Source organism: Nylanderia fulva, unplaced genomic scaffold (genome assembly GCF_048542155.1).
Source record: "Nylanderia fulva isolate GAGA-0341 unplaced genomic scaffold, ASM4854215v1 Scaffold1, whole genome shotgun sequence".
Classification (NCBI taxonomy): domain Eukaryota; kingdom Metazoa; phylum Arthropoda; class Insecta; order Hymenoptera; family Formicidae; genus Nylanderia; species Nylanderia fulva.
In genome coordinates, this window is record NW_028189192.1 from 10305033 (window position 1) to 10320135 (window position 15103).

The 15103-nt window shown below is 32.7% G+C and overlaps 1 protein-coding gene and 1 long non-coding RNA gene across 3 annotated transcripts in view; one reads left to right on the plus strand and one right to left on the minus strand.

Annotated features, from left to right (window-relative positions):
* LOC114942113 (uncharacterized) overlaps positions 1 to 15103 on the plus strand; it is a 187256-nt gene that overhangs the window by 135382 nt on the left and 36771 nt on the right. The window lies entirely within an intron of this gene.
* Positions 1 to 15103, minus strand: part of LOC114942114 (tRNA dimethylallyltransferase) — a 74619-nt gene that overhangs the window by 40516 nt on the left and 19000 nt on the right. The window lies entirely within an intron of this gene.

Consider the following 15103-nt stretch of genomic DNA (forward strand, 5'->3'; position numbering starts at 1 on the left):
ATTTCCCTGACCGCTATAGACACCCTGGATTTCCGATCGGCGTCGAGCAACGTCTAGTAAACGATGTTATATACATACTTTGCATCACGTTGTACTATTTGGGACGGCGGAATGGGGTCAGCGTAAATCTAGCGATAGGTGCATACACATATACACACACACACATGAAATGCGAGCGGCTCGTTACGTCGTACTTTCCCCTGCGTTAGATTTCGCTTGATCCACCAACATCGTCATGCTCGCCGCCACTGCGCGAACGAGACGCATAAAGCGAAATATGCAAGGAGAACGTACATACATATACACGTACGCCGGAGAGATAATGCGAGATTAGAATTTTACGAGCCGTTCCGAGCGGCAAAAGGCCACTTTCCACTCGCATTTTCGTTCGTATAGGCAAGTAAACTCGTTGCCATAAATCGTATCGCCGCGACGGGATATGGACTCCAGCGCTGCGATACAATATTGTGGCAGATATGTAGTGATATTCACATTACTATATTAGAATTGAGCGATTTCTCTACTCGCTTTGATAACTAAATTTTAAGTAGGAGTGATAAGATCTGATAAGTGAGAGTATTAGAAAAGAGGGGAGATATCATTTTGTGTGTGTGTATGAGAGAGAGAGAGAGAGAAATTTGATATCGGCTACTTGTGGCACACTACATTTATTGCACTTGTATAATTCTTTAAACTTTCACGTTCTACAAGTTGATAACAAGAAGAGAAATTATGTTCTTGATACGATTACGTTTGGCTATATTAAATAGCTCTGATAAAAAGTAATGCAACTGCATTTCCGACTACAAGAATTTATTAATGCTACCTTATCACAATAATGTATATTATTTTAATTTTTTATTGTATATATTTTATTTTTATTACAATTGATAAATAAAAGGTTCTAAAAAAGTTTTTTATGCAATTTTTAATTAAATTAGAAATTCACATTTTAATTAAAAAAAAAGAAGATATGTTGAGATTCTTTATCTATTCATTATAAAAGTTTAATTTTCTTTCTGCAGAGTGTTTTCGTATAATTAACTATTTATATGTTAGCTAAAACTGAATATTTGAATATTGAATTTGAATATTTCGTATATGTGACTTTGTATCTATTCTGACAGGACAGATTTAAAATACCAATGCCTGAAGATTTGCTCCTTGTGAAAATTACAATCGCACACAATGAAATTAGCATCCTTCCCTTCACTCGTGAATTATTTGTAGCAGTTAAAATTTGCAGTGCTAAGAGAAAAGCATAAATCCCGAACATCTTACAGTATATTGCAACCAACGTTCCATTTATCAATAATTACATAATGCAGGCGTTATGTAGATTTTTTACGCGATAAAAATCTCGTGTGAAAATCTACATGAAAAATTTTAAAATTTTATTATAATGAATGCAGCAATTATTTTCCCTTTTTTCTCAAAAATAAGATATTTTTATAGACGTATAATTAATATAATTATGAACATGCCAAGTTATTAAATATTCTTTGATATACAAAAAATGTAAGAAAATAACCATGCGTGACACATTGAATATTTTTTCAGGCCTGAAATCTAGACATAAGTGGAAATTGTCTTCTTAAAATTGAATCGTCTTACCTACATAAAAGGCAAACGAAACGTCGTTTTGTTTTTCTATGGCGTATTTCGGTGAAAAAAAAATCTCGTCGAGGTACTTCATTTCAAGTGGCAATGACAGAAGTACTTGCTTGGCCAAGGTTGTGCCAAGAGTAAAAAGAGAGAGGCAGAGAAAGAGAGAGACAGAAAAGAAGAATCGCACGGGTAAAATCTATCTCTCGCCAGAGAGTAGTTTTGGAGCACTGCCAAAAAGGAGAGCACGGGCGCGGGAGCTTAGTCATCCCGCAGGAGTCTCGACGAACTCGAGAGTAGTTTAGGAAGCGCGCGAAGAACGGTAAAGGCGGGACTGTGCCGCGACCGCCGTCATCTAATAAAAGACAAGCGTAACGTAATTCCACCCGCGCTCCAATAATAGTGCCGTCGTTTAACGGCGCTTCCGTCGTCGTCGGCACGTTCCCTTGCCGACACCCTGGACTATTCTCATCGTTGAGAGTGCGCGCGATTATTCGGGAATCCGACGAGCCGCGAATGTCGCGTCGCATGAGAGAACAAGAAAATTTCAAGACAGAGAACTGGATGTAGAGCGCAATTGAAATCACGAGAATAGGCGATTATGCTCGTGCCATTTCACACTTTGCGAAAATGATTTACAGACTGCCGCACAATGTCCTGCTCATTTCGATTCATTAGAGAACTTTACAAATAACATTTTCAACAACTTGAGAAATTACATATTATAATCTTTGTATGTAGGGCATGTAACGTTGACAAAAATGAGGTAAAAATTCGAAACTCAAGATTACTTATATCCTTCATATGCGAAATTTTGTTCCTTTCAAATGTAAATCAATATTTCTCACGTTGTTAAAAAAATTTGCTTGACGTTTATCTTATTAAAATATGCAAAAATTTGTGAAACATTCTATTCTTCCTGGAAAAAATTAATTTTGACATTATAAAAAAGTTTTTTTTCATCCGTGACTCCTAGCTTTTTGAAATCTTTAATTTGATGAAGGATTATATTTATCACTCTTTCTTGGCCATCAAGAATTTCAAAACGTCACGGAATTGTTTAATCAGTGAACACGCGCGCACTCCGAGAGAGTGTACGAGCTACTTCCAATTATTATCATCGACAACCGGCAATTCGTAGTCAAACAAGGTATAGACCACCTGTTCATATTTAGGTCCCGACGCTAATAAACGTTCAGGTTCAGGTTAGCGCCCGAACTCTGCGAGACTCTCTATGGTCTCTCGCTTTTTCTTCGAGGTAGGCCGATATATTACAGTCATTTAGGAAACACCGGGCACCATCGGTGTGAACATAAATGTTTAGCGTCCTTCTACATAGCGGCGCGAAGCGGATGAAAAGGAAACGGTGAGATTATCGAAGAAAGAGTTATTGGACACGATGTTAAAATTCGGCGAGGATCAACATATAGTGTAGGAAATGATAAAATATATCTAATAAACTATGTGACATATATCATCGTACATAATACGCACTAATCGAATCGATCAGATCGATAGTAAACTCGTTATTCTATTATTAAGAATAAAGGCAAATGTAATAAAGATAAAGTATATAATGCGTGGGACATGATGTAAAAATATGACGGAAAGTGTCGATTGAGTATCGTGTTGTTTGTTTCAAAAATAATGTAAATTTTATGTCGCGTTAATTTATATTGGCGCATAAATTATCATAAATATTTCAAAAACAAAGTTAATTATTTATAGAGAGAGCTGAATACTGTAAAAATTTTTGAAATATTTTTATAGCGATAAGCTTGAATAAATTCATTGCTGTATCGCCGAAAAGAAAACTTATATGGAATTATAATTTGACAGAGAATAAAAAGGCAAATTATAAAAATTATCTGCTGAATAAATTAAGATATGCAATTTGTCATTTGACCGCAAGGTTAAACAAAACATGTATAAGATAGACATATACGGATAAATTTCCTGGCAACATTATTTGCCAACTTAACAAGCAAATTTACTCTCGGCTGTTTTATAAATTGCGCTGAATGGTATGTGAATACCGTCATATAAAGGAACTAACGGTTAGGCATGAATGTCATATATTTCCCCGGGAATACTTTTGAAGTAAAATAATATTACTAGCTATGTAATAATATTTTACAAGAATGCGCTGTTTCTAACGCAAAATTTATATTTCTCTATAAAATAACATTCTTTATTTCTATTGCTACTTTTGTGTAATTTTCTATTTATATTCTATTTAATATGCATATTAATTTGCTAAAAATCTAAATATTTGCACGATAAATACAAAGGATTTGTAATAGGCAAAGAAATATCAAATTCTATACGTCTACAGTCTATACAGTATGAATATTTAAAATCTGGCAATCTAATGATTTAAAGCAACATTTTTTAGAATATTAAATAGAAGATCATTTTAATTTCCTACAATTATTTGGAGCAAAAATAACGTGTGGTTAATTATACAACGTTATTGTCGCATCACTAATGCAGTGGAAATTATGATCGCGATAAATTTCAATGAATCAGGAATAGAATGTGCATTAGTCAATTGGAATTATTGGAATTATTTCACTGAAGTTACTTGACAATCCAGCTTTGTAACTCAACCGCAAGAGTTGTTACGCGTGCTTACACACGCTAATTATAAACGGCTACCGAAAAATTTTATTTAATAACAAGCTAACGAAACTCATAATGAACATACATGAAATCTTAGATTTATGATAAAAGGTGCTCGCCGCTATTATTCCCAAATATCTTGCATATACAAAGTTGATAATCATGATCATAAATAAAACTATCAAAAGTCTAAATAAAATCTGAAGCATTTAATAAGAGTTATATAGAAAATAATTATCATATTTTCTCTAGTATAATATTGTGATAGATATATCGTATAAAATATTTTATTATAATCTTATTAAATATTTATTTATAAATCGCTGAAATATTTACTATGAATTATCAGACTCTTCATTAGAAATTAGATCCATTAATATAAGATATTTATATTGAATATACTATACTATATTGCATCATGTCAAATCATGTAAAACAATGCATCGATGTAAATCAATAACAAATTGATAAAACGTACGAAGTAATCACGAAAAAGCGACAAAATACAAAAGAGAAAATAATCGCAATTTTCGATACCGTAGAAAGTAAATCAAAGTTTAGGACAATAAAGCGTAAAACTTAATCAATTTTATTTTTTTAATATTTATGATACTGAACCAGAAATGAATAATAAAACGAAAAGAGAAGAAATTTAATTACAAGCTGCGATTGCGTACTTCATTATGTTGAAAATTCACAATCAACGAATGTATACGAGCATCGCGCTTTCATTAAGAAGCTTATGTGAAATTATGAACCGCATTTCTCGAATTAATTCAAAGTAACGCAGATCAACTCTGTCCACTCAATATAATTTTTTTTCTCAACCACTTGAGCTTGATCGACAAGTCATTCCCTGTCCCCGTTGATCTTTCGATCACGAATCGTAATTATCGCATACTCGGATCGTTATGGAATTTATCAGTGAGAACACGCCCTATCGAAACGTTACGTAACGGTGCAGCACCGAGAGGCCCCCACGATTTCTTGTGAAACAGGCGCTTTAAGTAGTCCGTTAGTTGTGCGTCACACGTGTACGCACGTGTCGTTCGTTGTGCGCCACCCACCTTTAACATTTCCCCGATGCTTTAATGGTTCCGACCGCTCGAATGGTTTACAATATGGCAATATTTTTTACCTTTACAAAATCAAATAAATCCTTACACGGCGGCGATTTAATAATTTATGAATTTTGCTTATCTATACAGGTACAGGCAAAGTGTACATACGCGTGTATAATTCCTGAAAAATCGAAAATCATTTTCTTATCCTTCGCATTATAATCATTTAAGTATTTATGCCACTCTTCAGTATAATGAACATTTTTTACTTGGTTGGGAAATATTACAAAATTTTTTTTAATCTTGATTTTTTTCCATATAAAGTATATCCAGTTATGAACTAATAAATAGCAAATTAAACTAAGAATTTGTTAACATTCATTTTTAACGTTACGTGTAATAATGTTAATCACCGACATTCACGAAAATTCTTGTTTCGTTATATTATTAAGATCAGAAAAATTTTAAAGAACGAAAAAGAGATAGAAATCTAACGATAAAAGTTTCTTAATATCATCGATAATAAAAACGGGAACTGTTGATATTGTGTCATTACAAGGGACGAAACTTATATTGCAAGACCCTTCAGCTATCATTATTGATGAAACAGATATTATCGCATTTTATAGCAGTATCGATTATTCCCAATAGGTCTAGCCATATTTTATTGCGCCCGAAGCATTGTCGCTTTCATTCTCTCTCTCTCTCTCTCTCTCTCTCTCTCTCTCGAGAGAGAGAGAGAGAGAGAGAGAGAGAGAGAAATTTCATAATAATAATATTGCTATTATTATTACAGAGTATCTAATTTAAAATTCTTTTATTCTCTGCAGAGAATATGAAAGTGTATTATGCGTGTATTTTAAATGAAATAATAACAGAACGATTTTCTTGAAAGTAGTTTTCCTTTTCTTGTTTAATTTCAACATCTCTCTCATATTTCTCAATTGATTCATAAAAACAAAAAATATCAGTCTTATTTGAATTAATAAATCAGAATAATATAAATTTATGATATTTATTTACTTCTATTCAATTTTTTACGTTCAAAAATAGACGACTGTAATTTCGACAAAATATAAAAATATATATTTTCACTTCTTTCTATTCTCTCCAAAGAGAAAAAGATGAAATTGATTATCTTTACGCGAAATTACGCGATGCAGTCTGACATATGACCAATTTTATTTTTAGTTGACAAAAAATTTTCGTCGATCTTTAAGCAAATTACTACAGAGCGATATATAGGAATCGATAAAACGCGCTATTAATACCGACAAATCGAAGTCTTGAGGACGAAAGAAACTATCTGGATTGGTTGGACCATGAGAAGTTATCGCGGGATTGCAACGTGACGGCAACACTTGGCAAAGATTCAAACAGTGATTGCAAGCTCCTGTCTCAGCGGAACGCGCCCAGGATATCTTCCTTACTTTCCTCGAACGATCTGGACCTTCTATTCCTTCTTCAGGACGCGTGCAGTCTCATTCCCCTTTTTTTGTGGCTCGCAACTAATACATTGCCAGCGAAATGATGAAATATTCGGTGGCGATTTGTATCATGAAAAAGCGCGCGTCCCTCGTGTATTTGAATATTGCTTGAAAGGGGCGGTGAAAAATTCGAGGATATCGACAAGATTAAAGAGTTTGCAAACAAGTTTTCTGAGAGAAGCCCTATAGTAACACAGATGATGAGGGATGTAAAAAAAAGTTGAATGAGATATTATAATATTACTTTCATATATGTATTAGTTAATGATTTCTCACGTGTTGCTTAAAAAACTTGTGTATAAAGAATTTTTAAATTTTTGAGAAGAATCGAACATAATATTAAAAAATTAGAAGAATAATTCTCGCATGTATTTTTAAAGAGTAATGAAGCAAATAATATAAAATATTTTTCTAATAATAGCTTGATGAAAAAAATTAATACTACATATACATTTTTTATATCAATTATATATTTCTCCGATTAGCCAGACGCAAAAGAATATCAACCTTATTATCAACTGTTTTTTTAATTAAAGTTGTATTTTTTTAATACAATATGTACGATACTCGAGTAACACGAAGCACGAAACTTCTCTCTCGGCCGACGAAGTCTGAGGCGAAGTATAATCTTTTTTTTTTTTTCGTGAAGACGACCTAAACTATACCTGTTTAATTACTTCGGAACTTCGTGCGTTCCAAAGATCCCCGGCGGCGCGGCGGCTGCGTGGCGGCACAGTATCTTCTTCTGGACGAAGTAGAAGTATGATCGAAATTTGTTTCGCGCACGCCGGAGATCGAGGAAGAGAATGAAAAAGAGAAAGAAGGAGATAGGCGGATGAGAGACGATAGCAGAGACGAGGAGATGGAAAAGGAGCGTGAAAGGATCACTGGGCGTGTCCAGACAGATCGAGTCGAAAACCCGCTGCTTTATTAAAGCGGCGGGGTCAATGGTGCTACATTGGCCACGATAAAGACACATTCCCTTTACTATTCGCGTCTCAAACCCATATTCCGCGATGAAGAACTAGGTTATTAAAAAAGCGACTGTCAAAAGATCTTGCGAAAAAAATTGCGAAATATTTATGTAATTATGTATCAACAGAAAATTTCGCTTAATTATATATATAGATTCCAATGCTACTTCACCTTAATATAAATGCATCAAATCATTTTTTACAAAATTCTAAAACTGAATAATTTAATATTAAGTAAACGAAAAAATGCTTCTTGCATTACAAGCTAAGGTTAAAAATTCGAAATTTTGACGACTGATGGGCTCGATCGTAATGTCATTGTACACGCATATAAATTAGGCGAACTCAAGGAGAGAGGAGAGGCCGCGTGAAGAAAGTTTGCGAAACAAAAGCCAAGCAAATCCAAATAAATGTCAGACATTAAAAGGAGTTAAGGCGTTGCTTTATCAGTGCCATGCACATGGCGCTTTATATCGGGCCTTATATATGCGCTTCCCGCGCTCGCCGCTAATCAAATACCGCGATCTACATAATTTGTTTAGGAGCGGCAATAAATCATGACCGCGCAAGTAGCTTATCTCGAGTGCTGATTCAGTGAAATTAGTGTTACCGCGAAAACCGGCTCGCTCTTTCTTTTCCTCCCGTTACTCGCGTGCGTGAGTCGTGCAGAGAGCAGTTTTGCAGCATCCCGATCGCTGCATCACGTGGCATCGCGGAATAACTCAGAAATACGAATTGCGAAGCCGATGCTCGAAGGTCATTCTCGAGATAATTTCTTGAATTATTAGAATACGAGATATATATTTTCCGCGCGCGTTTGCGCTACACACTATGTTTAGCAACTTATTTAATAAAATTTCTCCGCAAGTGCTTTAATAAAAAATATCGTCACTCGAATTATACCTAATATGTACACAATAAAATATGTACATTACTATTTCATTGTTCTGCATTTATATGTGTTTGCAAATAAATATAATCACAGAGAAAAAAAATATACGATTATTTGCAGTAATTTTGATCAGATCAAACTTGATTTTCATAAGAAATTAATACGTTTGCGCTCGAATTTCTTGCAAAGTATAATTATCAGAGAAAGAGAGAGAGAGAAAGAGAGAAAGAATATCATAGAGTCGTGTCTATTTGCACGTAGGTGTACCAACGTTATCTTTAAGAGTAAATCGCCTTAAAGTCTTAACAGAAAATGTTATTACTGCAATGCATGCGAGGATGCAGCAGAATATTATCTCATTAATCTTCTTTCTATATAACTGCCATTCATTTATTTCCAGAATTACATTATGTAATTACATAACATATGAGTGCACGCGCGTAAAGAGAGAGAAACCGTAATTAATTCATAAGATAATAATATGTAACATAATATATACGTCACTATAATTAAATTACATTAATCTCTTACGCGCGTCATGATTTTAACTTAAAAGTAAAATAACATAGAAACATAAATTTAAATCTTTTGACATTTCTTATTATACCTCTTATTATTATAAAATAAAATTAAATCATTTTAAGATATATTATTATTGTGCGATAAAAAATAAGGCAATATAATTTTTGTCACACGGTGCAGTATTTATATATATATATATATATATATATATTCCTGACGTTTCACAGATATTAAATTATATCACCAATCTTACGAAAAGTCTTCGCTAGCGGTTTTTGTGGTTTGGAACGTCGAGCGGAGAAATTATGTCGACCATACGCTTGCTAAATTAAGCCTGATTTACAGTCTTTACTATGTGAAAATCCGCTCTTCTCGGTTCAAGACCGCAATTTAGCGCGGCTAGACTCTTCTCTGATTTATAAGTAAAGCCGTCTATGCTTGCTAAGTAACATTGAAACGCTTTCTACAATGTTAAGCACAGAAGGAAGGCAACTGTTGTTGATGCTTTATGGAAAGTAATGAATTCCAAGGAATTCGAGAAAAAGTGAAGAATTAAATATTTAAATTCAACATTACGCGAATATGTTGTATACTAATCTACTGCTTGCTGTTAATTAACCTTTCAGCTGATTCTTTCCTATCAGTGATTGGTATTATTAAATAATTATATACAATGCAAAAGGGTAAAGTTTATATTTTTTCTCTTCTTTCGTTGATCAAGTTAAAATTAAAAGTTGAGTATCTTGAAAATTTTTGATTATTATAATAATACTATTTTGTGAGTAATTCTCTCTTTCTCTCTCTCATCGAACAAATTAACAACTTGACAATTTTATTATTTTTGCAGAAAATAATACGAATATTATTGTCTTTTTCACATATTCATCTTCTGCAATTCTTATTTTATCTCATTTAAGAATTTGATTACTTGTCAGCAACAAATTGAAAAACCTATATTTTTAATTTTTTTAAATTATTTTTCAAATTATTAATGTCTTGATACATTTTTATTAAGAAAAAAGCGATTGCACAATTTGTTTTGCATAATATATGTATACACGAAATTTTGCATAATATATGTTTTCGTCACGATATATCTATAAAAAAATCGTATTTTTTATGTTTGACAAATTCATGATTATTTTATGAGTAATCGTGATTTTCACGCTCCACGTGTATTCACGTAAGTTCGTGTACGAGACGAGGACGAATATGTCACCGAAGTCAGAGAAAGGAGCGAAAACGGAACGACTCGAAACTCTTCGCCGTGTAAATAGGAAGAACATCCATCACGTTTCGTCGATATCGAATATTGTGACCTAAGAACAGCTCGTATAACTCTGTGCTATTTCGACTCGATAAGATTTAAATTGTCAGACAAGCGCGAATAAAATTCGGCTTTAATCGAGAAATAAACATTTAAGAAATTATATCAAATATCACATCAATTAAATATGTACATTAAAATTAAGATACGCTTTAAAATATATTTACAGAAACACTATTAAAAATATAAAAAAAGTCTTTTTGAATGTATTTTAAAGAATATATAATAAATTAAATGTATATAAAATAAAAAATAGAGATGTAAAATAAGATTAAATAAATTAATTTTAAAATAATTATTTTGTAATAAATCTTAGAAACTGCTAGAATAAATAAAGTTTTTAAAATTGATTTTATGAGACTTATCACCTTACTGACAACTGTGTGTGTGTGTGTGTGTGTGTGTGTGTGTGGGAAAACATCGATGCAAAAAGGAAGGGACTCTTTACGAGCTACGGCAATGACGAGGCGATAAAAAAATATTCCGGAACAAGACTATTAAGCTTTATGAGTGCCGCGTTTTCCCTTGGGCGCAGAGTATAAAAAGAATCATTCAAGTTTTAGAAATAGACATATTCCGCGGACAGTCATCTAACCATTTTGCTGCATTTTGCATTTTGTCAGCTCTATTTCAATTTATCGCATCGTAAATCAAAGCGAACACAAAAAATTACTATTACAACTTAATTATTACATGATTTTCTGCAGAAAAAAATTCTCGTAATCGATCCGCTCAGTCCTTAGAAAATAATGCTGAAAATGTATATTATTAATACGCATATGTAGAGAGTAGCATGTAAGTTTAAAAATTAAAATGCAAATTGCAAAGGGCGATGTTCATAACACTTTAACGTTTGTAGTATAATAATGTCGCGGTCCCTCGTAAAGAAACTATCAAGGGAACTGAGTTTCGTTAGCTACATGGTAAACCTACATAACGAATAAATATTTAATGCTTGTCTTAAAATCCCTACTCAAGCCTCTATTAATATTAATGAAACTATAATATAATCCAAGCTATTAATAAACAAAGAAAACAATTAAATTATTTCTCGAAGAGTAAATATTAATCTTGTATTTCCAATCTAAAAACTTGTTATACATAATAAAACTTAACGATAATGTAATAAATAAAATAAAAATAAAATAAAATAAATGAAATACATATATCGCCTCCAGATACGTCAAAAAACATACCACGATTAAAAATAGTGAAAAAGGGGAACGTTATAAAAAAATATACTTCATAATAATAAGATCTAATCTCCATATGATGCGATTGATCATGAAAAGAAGCAACCGGAAGGTTAATTGAATGCTCGTTATTCAATGCTTCGGAAGCGCGGCGAACAAATACAACTTGAGACCTCTGAGTTAAGTAAGGTGACAGGATAAAGGAAGAAAGATACGACAGCTGGCGACACGCGAGAGATCCTTGCCCGACCTAACCCAACCTGATCAAAAATATTCTATAGGGTTCGACGTCTTTTCACGAGACGTGAGTGTGTAGCAGGATGGCCGCCGCAAAGGAAAAGGTGCTCTTCCGAGGCAGCTGCCGTACTGTGAAAGCGTAACAGTTGTCCAAAAGACGTGCCCTGCTCTGACTCTGCTCTACTCTGCTTCGCCTCTGCTCTACCTCTGCTCTACCTCTGCTCTACCTCTGCTCTACCTCTGCTCTACCCCTGCTCTAATTGACTATTGTCGATCGTCTTGCGCGGCGATGTCGCATTCACGGAGGAAATCCGATGGTGTATCGATCTATCGGGAGCTGGACACGCAAATCCTACAGAAGCCGAAGTCAGGTCAAAGGAACGCGAGGAAATGCATCATTCCGCGTCGTCTCGACGTTCATTGATGATGTTACTTGCAGCGGACCGTTAATCATAATTCGAAAATTGCGGATACACGAAGTAGTTTCAATTATCGTGACGTGTAACACGGAAAAAAGATTTCTCTTGATTGATGACGATTGCGCGGAGATATGCGTTTGAACGCTTCGAAGGGGTTTGATCGTGTCGTTCGTTGCCGCGAATTACTGTAACTGTGAACGTAGCTTTATAAGTTCCGATTCTGCGAAAAACGCCGGCAAAGTAACAGGTGGACCTACTGCGAAAACCGGGACTCTCTCCTTTCTACGTCGAATTCATGCGCGTCTCAAACGAGAAACGTGATCAGTAAATTTTATAAATAAGTTGTCAATAAGCTTAAAAGTAAATTTTAGAAGTAAAAAAATGATCATAAGTTGTGATTGTAATATTTCGATTATATCAAAGTTAATACTATTATATGATAAATATGTGCCTTTATGAATTTTAATATAAAATTTGAAAAAAAGTTCTGATTATGAACAGAAAAAAGTTTAAATAGAAAAGTATAATTTATCTAAATTAAATTCCAAATAACTTTGATAAAGTTATAATTATAACGTAAATTCCAGAGTAACGAAATTAAAATAATAGTAAATTATTTACATTCAATTTCAATCAGACACGTAATCTAACAGCTATAACTTTAAATTCAAGATAAATTACAAATGTTATAATTGTAAGTCACATTATAAACAAAATAGGAGAAATTTATTCTTATGATCTATTTGAATATTTAACTTCTTTTCTATTGCAATTTTTTTCTATGTGATGCTCTTTAATATAATTTTTATTAAAATATAATACATAACGCTAATAAGAAATTCCATTTGTGTATCCTAAATATCTTGCATCGTATATTTCATTACGTACGATGAGTATGAGAAGATTTTACAAGCGACTCTCTACTGACCTACGATTATAGTTACGACATATTTACATTTTGATGTATGCTATCAGCCATTGCTTAAATAAGATAATACTGAAAGCCTTTCATGATAAATCAAATGCGAAACAATTTAAATAAAGAGAAAATGATAATTTTCCTAAATTATAAATTCTAAGTAATTTGACGTATGCCAAAATTAAAACATTATAGAATACATAATGCAAGAAAACATTTTGCAATTGCAGTCGAAACTGTATACCTATAAAGAGAGCTAAATTATAATAAAAATTATTCTATTTAAAAAACATGACCGATTAATCAATCTAAGCAAAGCATAAATTAAAACGCACAAGTTTATAAAATTATCTCTATTTAAACGAAATTCCAATTTATCACAGATAACCTTGGATATCAGTGTATCGTTCATATATTGATATTTATTATATCCAGAATTCTTGAGAATAATCTTTCGGAGAATGTTTTGATTGCTATAAGTACACACACAATTCCAGAAATTTTATTGGTACAAATTATATAATTTTTAAATATATTTGAAAAATTTAAAATATTTTCTGAAATCTCATAAATTCATCTTTAGACAAGGAAATTTATTAACAAAATTTTTAACACTATAAAACTATGAATGTTATCAACATTATTAAGATGAGTTCTGCTTGTAATGAGAGAACTCAGATTATCTGCAATATCATTTCATGAGCGCGTCAATCAATTAATTAATTTTATTCAACGGAACAATAGCGCGTGGCATTAATTAGTTCACAGACTCTAATTATTTATACCAAGGCCGAAATACGATTCAGTTAAATTATTCGTCAAAATTAAGTCAGAATTTTATAAATCAATGTATGATGAAACATTGTTCTAAATATTCCATATTTAAATAACGTTGTGCAAATTGCAAATGTTATGTTAAAGCTGTGCAGTTGAGTAAAAAGCGTTTACTAATTAATAAAAAAACTCAATGAATATGTTGGTCGTTCGACAAAACGGCTATGAACGCAAGATCGATTCAGGTGTTAACTCTTTGTTATCTCTGTTTTATCATTTCATTTTCGGGCTAAATTTTATCACAGATTCAGCACACCTGAATATATCTCGCAAAAAATTTTCTTATATGATTTCTTATATTATATAATGCGAAAAAAAACTCGATAGATTTACACAAAACTACCTCTGCGACTAATAATTAATCGAATATTAGAATACTTATTCTTTCTTCTTTCTTCCTGGAAGATTTTTACTTTAATTATACACGCGTTGTTTCCGCAATGATTCGATTCAATTTATCTTGTCACAATAAGATGCAAATATCTTAAAGTCAAAGCGATAACGAAGCGAGCTATAGCTTCATTCCCGTTATCGAAAGTAGGTCAGAATTTTATCGCGGCGCGAGGATTTCGTACGCTCGAAACATTTTTGAGACTTAACGAACGTCGCCTTGAGGTTTACTTGCACGGTGTTCGAATGGAAAATGCTAATGAATTCAATGAATTAAATTAATGCATATGTATGCGCCTGAAATATCGCTGATTAATACTCGTATTTTCTAATTTATTTTTAAATGTAATGTGACAAGTGGCTTTATAACAACCGCCGGATATCAAATAACCCTGACGAACTACGTGGCAAATTTCAATAAAATTTTACTAATCGTAATTAACTGCTGGATATCACAGATACGAACAAAATTGTCCTCATATCATTGGCATGTTGCGATAAATAATATTTATCAGTCAAAAATAGTGTTATACGATTCGATAATATAATCATTCCATTTCAAATATACTTTCTGTCGATCTCGCTTTGAATTAGTTTTATAGCGAGAAAAGAGCATTAAAA